The sequence below is a fragment of the Manis pentadactyla genome, chromosome 7 (genome assembly GCF_030020395.1).
Source record: "Manis pentadactyla isolate mManPen7 chromosome 7, mManPen7.hap1, whole genome shotgun sequence".
NCBI classification, from domain to species: domain Eukaryota; kingdom Metazoa; phylum Chordata; class Mammalia; order Pholidota; family Manidae; genus Manis; species Manis pentadactyla.
In genome coordinates this window covers 43897642-43907455 of record NC_080025.1, presented here as the reverse complement: position 1 = coordinate 43907455, position 9814 = coordinate 43897642, and the positions used below count along the sequence as shown (strand labels likewise).

At 38.7% G+C, this 9814-nt stretch overlaps 1 non-coding gene across 1 annotated transcript; it reads right to left on the bottom strand.

The window, feature by feature from the left end:
- Positions 1-9428: 9428 nt before the first annotated feature.
- On the bottom strand, positions 9429-9591 carry LOC118925005 (U1 spliceosomal RNA). Its single transcript, XR_005029831.1, has one exon. It is a non-coding gene; the product is annotated as a U1 spliceosomal RNA (small nuclear RNA).
- Between the last annotated feature and the right edge of the window lie 223 nt (positions 9592-9814).

Sequence of the window (9814 nt, the reverse complement as noted above, 5' to 3'; positions counted from 1 at the left end):
AGTTGTGCCATATCTGCACCCATAACTTCTCTGGGATAGTTTGGATCTTGCATCTTCTCCTACAGTAAAACCAACCCTCTCATCCCGAGCTCTCTCACTGCACTGGGGACAGTTGCTTGTGACAGCCCTCGTAATGCAGACCATGCCGGGTGTTTGCTCCAGCTCAGACCTTTTGCAGGGCAAATATCATGCCTGACCCCATTTTTCATCAGAGAATCCTGTTGTCCCTGGCACATACATCCACTGTTTGTTTTCTCCACACAGGGGACAAAGAAAAAACATAGCTGGACGACAGATAACAGAAAACAAACTCTATCGTTCTGGTGACTTCCATGATGAACATCAGGGAATGCCTGTCTGCCAGCCACTGTGATGAATACTCTGGATTTCATTGCACAGATGAGTAACACATCATTTCTTTTTTCAAGAGTTTAGAATATATGAATGAAGAAGTTATAAACTAGAGGTCAGAACAGGCTGTGTACCTGCAATTATGTATAGCAAGCTGCTACAAGGAAGAGGGGAACTAAGAATGCACTGACTAATTGATGGATTATTTAGTGAAGAATAAATAGTTTAGGGGAAGCTTTGTGCAACATGAAGTTGAACTCCAACATGTTTTGAGTACAGATAGAAATGGAGAAGGCAGAGGATATTAACACAAGCAAAGGCTTGGAGACTGGAAAATGCAGAAGTGTCAAGAGAACAGCATATGGTGTATTTGTAAGAGCAGTTGGCGGTAGTTGTGGGGCTCAGGAAGCAAGCCTAGGCTTCCATTTACTGATGAAAACACTGAGGAAGGGTTTTGGAGAGAGAGGTGACAGGCAAGAGAGATCACCTGTCATGTAGGCAAATTCTCACTTGCTAGTTCTCTTGCCATGCTCAAATTTCTCATCAAATTCTCTACATCAGGAATTCAGGGATGTCTTGAACTCCTCAGAGAAAGAGTAAAGCAAGAATAAAGTCAGGAAATCAGGCAATAGAGTAACGCAGTGCAAGCAAGGGGAGCGTCACATTGCCTGGTGATTCTGTGGCATTTGAAGTGAAGGAGACTGGCTCCCTTGGAATCTTTCCATGCAGCCACATGGGATGACAGCTGGCAGGGGCAGAAGCAGAGCTATAAGTATGTGACCATGGAGAGGCACCAGCGGCTCAGATGCAGGATGCCTGGGGTTGGACGGCTGCAGAGTGGATTCTGGGTGGACGCGGTGCTGCCTTTGATCGGCACTCTGCCTCCAGTTGCCCACCTTCCTAGGGCTTTCATGTCAAGCCCAGCCAGCACTGCTTTCATCTATTTGGGTAGTTTATCTGGTCTCCTCATTCCAGGCTCCACTCCAAATTCTAGCTCCTCCCCCCTCATCAATGACTCTTCATGAATCCCAATTATTTCTGTACCCTGAGAAATGGTGATGCTGCTTTAGTGTCTGTTCATAGGAATTACTGAGAATACATTGAAGCAAAGCATCAGGAATATAAATGAATTTTACCTTGAACCAGAAAAGGGTGTTGATATGGTAGAGGCTTTTCTTTATAAGATAGCCATGACTGATACACTAGAGATAACTACTCTAAGCTTACTGTATTTTTAACTTGTAACATTCTCCTGCTTTTTAATTTTTATACGCCATCTATTCCTCTTACAAATGTTAATATATAATGGGCCACTGAGAAAGGAGAGCTCACACTAATTCAATTCAATAACTGTATCTTCAACTCTTAGTCTTGTGTAAACACATAGTCAATGCTGGATAACTGACCAACCCCAGAATCACTCAGTAATTGAACAAACCAGAATCCTGTGTCCTTTATAGCCTTTCTTTTTCCCACTGTACAAAAATTACCACATAAGAGCAATGAAGGATCTCATAGAAGAAAGAAAAAAAAAAGGAGGGAATAAAAGAAGGGAGGGATAGAGGGAAGGGAAACAGAGGAAATGAAAGATAAGTAAGGGGTAGAACAGGGAAGAGAAGGAATAGAAGGAAAAGAAAAGGATATACCATCTCTGCCTCTCTGAATACACAATTATAGTTTAGATCCAAAGCAAATGAAATATTTGAGATAGCTGAGTACAGTGGACATTCATTTGAGACATTGATGAACCTCTTTCAGAAAATTTGCTATTACCCCAAAGGGTCTATAACTGAAGAAACTAGGGCAATGTTAAATGGAAAGCCCCTTATTAGAGAGCAGAGGGACTCAGGTACAGAATAAAAGAACAGAGGTGAATCATCACAGCATTGCAAAATGGCAACATATAAATAATAATAATGAATTATTACAGATGGTAACTACACTTGCTGTGGGGGTCATGTGGTAATGTATTTCACTGTTGAATCCCTATGTTGTACCCATGAAACTGATATAATATTGTGTATCAGCTATATTTCAATAAAAGATAAAAGCCACTTTAATTGATATAGATTTCACACACATTATATTTATTCTCACACTGTAGTGAGATGAGAATTATTTTACCTAAAGAAGTGACACTGCCCTCTTTCTCTAACATCTGTATCTCAGAGAGAAGGTAATGAGGGTGTCCCAGTGGCACAATGGCAGTGCGGTCTGCTCCACTGTGTTTCGCTGTTCATACCCATTACTGTATTTATCTTAGGAATCACAAGACTGAGATCAATGCTGAATGTCTTGGCCATAATTATTCCCCAGTTAAGCTAAAAAATCAGCATCTGCAGAGATTCTGCTCACTACTACTCTTTATGGTATGTCCCACGCCACTTCTTCCAGACAGGTATGATTAAGCAGCTAGAGCTCTGTGCATGGCTGTGTCAGGCCAGAGTGCAACGGGGCCAGCCCATCTTCTGACCCACTCTGGACCACCTCACTCTCCTAAGATTCAGCAGGACCATTGTAAGGTCTTGTGGCTCCACCTACTTTATCCTAACAAAACCAGCAAACCCTAAGCAGCGGTCTCCACTGTGTGACACACTTCGCCTCCCTATTTCCTCTCCAAAGTGGGAGGGTTTAAGTTATTTTCCCAAGATTTACCTTTGTTGGGGATAGTCACAGTGTTAACTCTTGTCTATTTTAATGTGATGGACACCATCAAAGCGCTCTTCTGTCATATCCAGGTACACCCCAGAGATACTGCAGGTTCAGTTCCAGATCAGTACAGCAAATAATGAAATGATGAAAGTATAATGAATTTTTTGGTTTGCCAGTGCATATAAAAGTTATGTTCACAATATACTGCAGTCTATTAAGTGTGCAATAGCATTATGTCTAAGAAAACAAATGGCATACCTCAAATAAAAATATTCTATGCTAAAACATGCTAAGCATCGTCTGATATTTCAGTGGGTCTAGAGTAATCTTTTTGCTTGTGGAAGGTCTTGCCTGATTGTTGATGGCCGCTGACTGATCAGGGTGGCAGCCACTGAAGGTTAGGGTGACTGTGATAATTTCTTACTATAAGACAGTAATGAAATTTGCCACCTTGACTGACTCTTCCTTTCACTAATAATTTCTCTGTGGCATGTGATCCTGTTTGATAAGATTTTGCCTACAGTTAAACTTCCTTTGTAATTAGAGTCAGTCCTCTCAAACCCTGCCACTGCTTTATCAACAAAAATAATATGTACTTATTATACTACAGTAAATCCTCTGTTGTCACTTCAAGTCTTCATAGCGTCTTCACCAAGATTAGATTCCATCTCAAGAAACAACTTTATTTGCTCATTTGTAAGAAGCAACTCCACATCCATTAAAGTTTTATCATGAGATTAAAGCAATTTAGTCACATGTTCATGCTCTGGTGCTGATTCTAATTCTCTCGCTGTTTCCTCTACCTCTGCCATTACTTCTTTCACTGAAGTCTTGAACTCCTCAAACTCAGCTATGACAGTTGGAATCAACTTCATCCAAATTCCTATTAATGTTGATATTCTGACTTCTTCTAATGAATCATAAATGATTGTAATGGCATCTAGAATGGTGAATGCTTTCCACAATTTTTCTAATTCACCTTGCCCAAATCCATCAGGGGAATCACTCTCCATAGCAGTTCTAGCTTTATGGAATATATTTCCTTAATACAAAGACTCAAAAGCCAAAATTACTCCTTGATCCATGGGCTACAGAATGGATGCTGTGTGTGCAGGCATGAAAACAACATTAATCTCCTTGTCCATCTCCATCAGTGCTGTGGGGTGACCAGGTGCTTGGTCAATGATCAGCAACATTTAGAAAGGAATCTTTTTCTCTGACCAGTGGGTCTCAACAATGGACTTAAACTAGTCAGTAAACCATGTTGTAAACAGATGTGCTGCCCTTCAGGCTTTGTTCTCTTTACAGAGCACAGGCAGGGTAGCTTTAGCATAAATGAGCCCTGAGATGCTTGGAAGGTAAATGAACATTGCTTCAACTTACTCACCAGATGCATTAGCCCCTAATGAGAGTCAGTTCATCTTTTGAAGCTTTGAAGTCAGGTATTGACTTCTCTTCTCTAACTATGAGAGTTCTAGAGGGCATCTTCTTCTAACATAAGACTGTGTTGTCTGTTGTCTCATGTATTCATCTTAGTTAGCTTCTGGATAACCTTCTGTAACTTCTCCATCGGCACTTGCTGCTTCACCTGCACTTTTATGTTACAGAGATGGCTTCTTTCCTTAAACCTCATGAACAAACCTCTGCTGGCTTCAAACTTTTCTACTGCAGCTTCCTCACTTCTCTCAGCCTCCACAGAATTGATGAGTCAAGGCCTTACTCTGTATTCAGTTTTGGCTTATGGGAATGTTGTAACTAAGCCACTAAAGCTTTCTCCATATCAGCAGTAAGGCTATTTCACTTTCTAATCAATTATGAATTCACTGGAGTAGCCCTTTTAATTTCCTTCAAGAACTTTTCCTTTGCATTTACAATGTGGCTAACTGGCACAAGAGGCCTAGCTTCTGGCCTGGTTCAGCTTTGACATGCCTTCTCCACTGAGCTGAGTCATATCTAGCTTTTGATTTAAAGTAAAAGGCATGCAAACTTTCCTTTCACTGGAACACTTAGAGGCCACTGTTGGCTTATTAAATAGCCTAATTTTAGTATTGTTGTGTCTTAGGTAATAGGGAGGCCAAAGGAGAGGAATAAAGATGAAGAAAATGGCTGCACAGTGGAGCAGTAGGACCACACACCATTTACCAATTAAGTTTTCATTCTTATGTGACTAAAATAATTAACTAAAATAATTAACAATAGTAGCATCAAAGATCGCTGATCACAGATCACCACAACAGCAATAATAAGGAGTTTTAAATATTGTGAGAATTATCAAAAATGTGATACACAGACGCATGGTTATGCCAATGAACTTGCTAAACACAGGGTTGCCACAAACCTTCAATTTATAAGAAACACAATATCATTGAAGCACAGTAAATTGAAGCACAATAAAATGAGATATGCCTGTATCTATTGATTTTACAATGATCAAAGTAATGTGTACTATATAGCATTTAAAGTTTTTTCAGCTCATTTCACATTTACAAAACTTTTGCAAAGATAGAAAACAGAGGTCTTGTTTTACATATCTTACCCTCTTAATAGTTACATAACTATGGCAAATATATCAAAATTAAGAAATTAGTATTGATAAAACACTATTAAATAAAATACAGAATATATTTGAATTTCACAAGATTTTCCATTAATATAATTCAGCTTTTCTAAGTTTCAGCCCAGGGCACTGCTTTGCATTCAGTTGTCACCTCTCTCTAGTCTCTCCCTGTTTATAACCATTTCTCAGAAGGTTTTCATGACTTCGATCTGTTGTAGAGAACTGGCTCAGTTTTGTAGCATATACTTCAGATGGGTTTTATTGATGTTTGCTCATGATTTAAATGGGTTTATGAATATTTTTGAAGACTACTACAGATATGATGTGCACTTTTATTGCATCATGAATGCATCTTATCTACATGGCTTATTTTTGATGATGTTAAACTTGGTCACTTTGTGGTGTCTGCCAGATTTCTCCACTATAAAGTTACTGTTTTTCCCTGCTCAACACCTTCTTATGGACAGCTCCCTAGACTCAGCACATGCAAAACAAATTCATGATGCTCACCATCTTCTCAGAGACCTGCATCAGAAGCCAGGAAGTCATCAAACCCTCCCTTCTGTCTCTCACCACCACCACTTCCAAATTTCCCTACTCTCTCTATTAATATTTGTTAGCTGTATTATTGACACACTTCCAGTTACAGGAGATTGAAGGTTTGACACTTGGAGGTTAAAATAAAACTCCCAAAGTAATATTAATAACACACAAATCATATTGATCAAGACAACATAAAATGCCCCAGGAGAAAGCTAAAGAATTAAAAATGAAACCCAAAGTGTTCCTTGGCAAAACAAACATCTTGATAAAACTAAAACTAGAAAACATGGCAAAGTAGAAAACCTTTCCCGCAAAGAAACCTGAGCCAAATTCTAAGGCAGATGCTCAATAATAATTTACCCCTTCTCCCTTGCAAACCAATGAACAGGCTGGGAGCCTACTATTTGGTAAGGATTAATTAATGCTTGTTGCATGGTTAGAAATATGAACAAATGATTAAATCAGTCCAATTTCTCAAAGATCTGAGTGCCCTATTGTTGTAAGAGAAGAGAGACAACAGGCAAAACTTAATCCAGGGACCATTCTCCTCCAACTCTAGAACTTGCCAGTGGCAGGGATCTTCTTCAGGGGGTATCTGCTGCAGTCCCTCCCATACAGTCTGGTGCTGACTCAATTCGGTGAGAGGACTGACAGCTCATCCAAAGCTTGGCCTTAACAACCTTTGAGAAACCCCACTGCAAGCCTCCCCAAGTCTCTTCTTGAAAGTTTCTAATGCTCCAGAACTGCCTCAGGTTCCTACCAGATCTTGTAGAATTCAATTAGATTTAGGTAAGCTGATCACTTGATTAAATTATTCTTAGGCAGGTGTTAATTTTAAAAGATGAGCTTGTCAAAAGATGTGACTTAATTGGAAGAATATATTTGGAGATATTTTTGAACCGTGTGGTTATTTATACATAAATCTTAACCTATGTCTTTCAGGTTCTTCCACGGAGTATCTAAGAAGGATTGTGACAAAGAAGCCCTACAAGTGTCAATAAAATCTTGTTTTCTTACTTTTGTTACTGTCAGTTATGAACTACTCTATTTCCTAATGTTGTTATGACTTAGGAAAAGTGGGTTTAAAATATGCTATAATGTCCCACCATGAAAATGAGTTGGGTAAGTAATTACTATGATTTACTGAAGGTTTTTGAAAAAGGCTATGAAAGAAGACAGTGGAAACTACTGAGAGCCAAGAACTTAAGTGACCAGTAGGTGTAGGTGCCACTGGGAACGCGGAGAAATGAGAATGGCTGCTGGGTGGGTGCTCCCAAGCCAGAGAGACCCCACAGACACCAGGAGCAGTCAGGTGTGCATGCAGATATTTTTATCTCTGCTTGTTTGCACAAACATGCACAGACCCACACAGGTGCGCACGTGCACACACACACACACACAGACACACACACATACACACAGGTTACTCAATCCATTAGTCTGGAAAAATATCTCTTTTATCCATATATAATGATGTGAAGGAAATCAGAATTTGAGTCCCCAATATATGTTTCTTTGATGTAAGAATTCTTTTGAACCAAAGGCAAGTAAGAAGGATCAAACCCAGCACTTTTCTTCCAAAGCATAGAATTTAAAAAAAAAATCCTCTTTTACCATGGGAAAGAGAGAGAGAGAAAGAAAAATCAGTCATCTATGTAAGCCCTTGAAAAGTTATCCACATTTTTATTATCCTGAAAATTCATAAAATCAACAATTGGGAAATTAAATTAGTGCCTTTCTAACATGCAGAAGTTAAGCAAAGAGAGTGATGTTATCTTTTCTAATGGCCAGTAATGAGATGCTCTGAAATGCATCCCTACCTTAAAGCATGGCAACATGCATGTAAACATGCATGCATAAATGGATGATGACACAGGAATAGGAGCGCCTGTAGTTGAGACAGGCAGCCTTTGGGGAGAGTTGGAGGGTAGGGGGGTACAGCCAAGTAAGCAGTAGTGGGGATTAAGAAAGATACAAACACATGCAGGGGAACAAGATATTCTGGAGGCCAAAGTTAGAGTTCAAAAGTTTTAGAAGTAAAAAAAGTTTTAAAAGATAAGGGTGTTAGAGTTAATAAAATTACAAGTCCCAAATAGGCTGGAAAAGATGGCAGGATATGTATCAATAGTAATTGACAGTTTAAGCTTTTCTAAAACCACAGAGATTATCTTGGCTAGTTGATCCTCTTTGAAAAGCTGAGTTAAAGGGACTAACATCTAAGAAAATCAAAATATGCAGAGAAGGAAACAATAACTATCCCCCCTCTTTCTTTTAAGATTTTGGCTGTGAATTCAGTAACAAAAGACAGACTAGTAAGAGAAAAACAAGCAAAAGATTTTTAATATATATACATGGTAGATACCCAGGAAAAAAGTGAGCAACGCAAGAAGGTAGTTTAGAATTCAGCAACTGCAACAAAAACAATTCATTTGATGAGAAATGACAGGACAAGGGGAAGCCGCTTTAGGTTTTCAAAGGCAGTCCACTGTGGGAAGGTAAATCTATGTGCAAGGAATGGCAGATAAAAGTGGTTAGCAAAAATCGTATGTAGATTCCTCTGATGTCATTTTCAGGGTAATTGGGTCTAAAGTTGTCTCCAGTGATTTTGTGCTTCCTGTTAGAGTAGAAAGCAGGGACACCTTTGAGAATTTTTGTTCTGCTTTAAGGCAAACAGGGGAAGGGCAAGGTTTCCATATATTTCTTTCTTCTCAATTGTCTTCAGCTCAGAATAATCTTTAAGTTAAAATGGTATGTTTGGGAGAAGCATATTCTACCACCTTTCAAATATCTGAAAATTCAGCCTCAAAAGTGACCTCAGTATATTACTAAAATCTTGGTCAGATTGAGGAATTTACTAAAATAATATAAATCCTTCCATATTTTAGGGAAAAGCATGTTGAAGTAGGAAAATTTATAACAAATGCAGCAACTTTTGCTGATGTATATTTGCCATTTATTTATTAAAAATGCTTTAGTAATATACCTTCATAAATACTGAATTCAGATTATGAATGATTTTACTGATTTTAAATTTAGGTGACAAATACTTCAACAATAGGTGTGCTTTAATCCAAGTTAAAATGAAAAGTGTTGGTGGTTGGAGGTAAAAGTTTAGTGTTTATGTAACATTCCCCAAGTGCTAGATACTGTACTGAAATGGGAATAAATAGATGGGTAACATTCAGTCCATACATAATTCCAAGAAAATAGAGGCCTAAGAAAGTGCACCCTGAAGAACAGGGTAGCTCTTTCAGAAACCCTTATAGAATGTTTTACAGGGACTTTAGTGTAGACAACATGTTTTTTCTCTTTTCTTTTTTTATAAAAGGGGAAAGCGCGAACCAGTCCCGCACTACTAGAAATGATGCAGCCAAGTTTCTCACATTTGGGGAAATCGCAGGGGTCAGCACATCCAGAATGCAATGGATAAACCTCACCCTGGGAAAACCACCTTCGTGATCATGGTATTTCCCCTGCCAGGTAAGTATAGCCAACATGTTTTAAAGGAGAAGTTTTCTCCATGGTTGTGGAGGGGATTAATAGGTTCAAATATAGTTTATAACTTCAGGATTTTTAAAATAAACACAAACCTTAGGGAACTACTTATTTCCAAGCCCTTCGAACATTTTACTGACTGCTTATACAATATCTGTTAAGGCAAAACATCTTCAAATACCATTTAATTGAAATGGAAGGCTAACACTTAAACAA